At 37.8% G+C, this 1,625-nt stretch overlaps 1 pseudogene; it reads right to left on the reverse strand.

Annotated features, from left to right (window-relative positions):
• Nucleotides 1-265: 265 nt before the first annotated feature.
• On the reverse strand, nt 266-364 carry LOC115065572 (annotated as a pseudogene).
• Between the last annotated feature and the right edge of the window lie 1,261 nt (nt 365-1,625).

Consider the following 1,625-nt stretch of genomic DNA (forward strand, 5'->3'; position numbering starts at 1 on the left):
TCTTTTGCAGAATCTTTGAACGTATGTAATAAGTTTTAGACATTTATTTTCTTTTTAAAATTATGCACATACAATTTGAAATACATACATAATTAAAAATTTAAATGTATCTGTGTGCAGGCTTGTGCACATGTGTGTAGAATCCAGAGGTATCAGATTCCCTGGAGCAAGAGTTGCAGGTAGTATAAGTCACCCAGTGCTGGAAAGCATACTCAAGTCCTCTGAAAGAGTAGTACCCATCCTTAACCATGGAGACGTCTCTCCAAAAACCATGGGCCACTTTGCAAATTTGCATGTCATCTTTGCACAGAGGCCAGGCTAACTTTTTCTGTCTCCTTCCAATTTTAGGATATGTGCTGTGCATGTTGTGTTTTCTTTTTGTCTGTTTTGAGTCTTACTCTGTCTGGCCTGGAACTTACTCTGTAGCTTAGTCTGATCTCAAAGCCACAGTCTTCTTTCTCATCCTCCTGAGCACCTGGGCTATATAGACTTTCATCACAACTAACTCATGGACTATATGCAGTCACCATAACTCATGGACTATAGGCATCTACTGTAACTAACTTGTGGGCTATAGGCATTTACCATAACTCATGGACTATAGGCAGTCACTGTAGCTCATGGATTGTAGGCAGTCACCAGTAACACAAGGACTATAGATATTCATCATAACTAACTCATGGATCATAGGTATTCACTATAACTCAAAGGTGTGTCTCTGAGTATTTCTAGGGCACATATTTCTAGAAGTTAGATTGTAGGGTCAAAAATTACAGACACATGAAAAACTCTTAGCTTTATGTTCTCCCACAGAGATACAAGCACATATGTGCTTATGGTTACTCCATTCACAAGATCAAGGAAATGGAATCAGCCTAGATGTTCCTCACCAGATGAATGGGTAATGAGAAACGTTTTACAAGCATACAGTGACAATTTATTCAGCCATAAAGAAAAATGAAACGCACAGGGAACTGAATGGAACTGGTGATTGTCGAATTAAATGAGGTCTCTCAGACTCAAAACCACAAATACCAGACATTCTCTCTCATATGAGATCCTAGCTCCCCATTTTTTATGTATGTGTATTTGTAGAGTAACTGTGGGCATAGGTCATGAAATGAGATAGGGGCCTTGAGATATGGAAAAGAGGTTGAATGTTGGGGGAAGGGCAGTAATAGAATACCTTTCCATGGTTTGCTCGGTTTGCAGTCTTCCACAACCCATTACCAAGAGCCTAGGAATAGAACTGCCCACAGTGGGTTGGCCCCTGCCACATCAATCACCCATCAAGAAAATACTCAACAAACTTGCCTACAGTCTTCTCTCAGACATGTCTAGGTTTGTTGACAAAAATCTAACTAGTACAAATATTGACCAACAGCTATTAAATGTGGATATTAAACAATAAAATGTTGTAAATGTACCACTAAATAAATTCTTACAAGCAAAGATGATAAACATTCAAGACTTACCATTTGATGATATTGCTACATTTTAGTACTTTGTATTATATTTATGTTTATCTTATATTTATATTTCAGTATTTTACAGCCATGATACCTTTATAGGAGCTAAATACAATGTCACATTACTGCATATCCCTTTTCTGCTCTGTGCTCAAT

The sequence above is a fragment of the Mus pahari genome, chromosome 15, assembly GCF_900095145.1.
Source record: "Mus pahari chromosome 15, PAHARI_EIJ_v1.1, whole genome shotgun sequence".
NCBI classification, from domain to species: domain Eukaryota; kingdom Metazoa; phylum Chordata; class Mammalia; order Rodentia; family Muridae; genus Mus; species Mus pahari.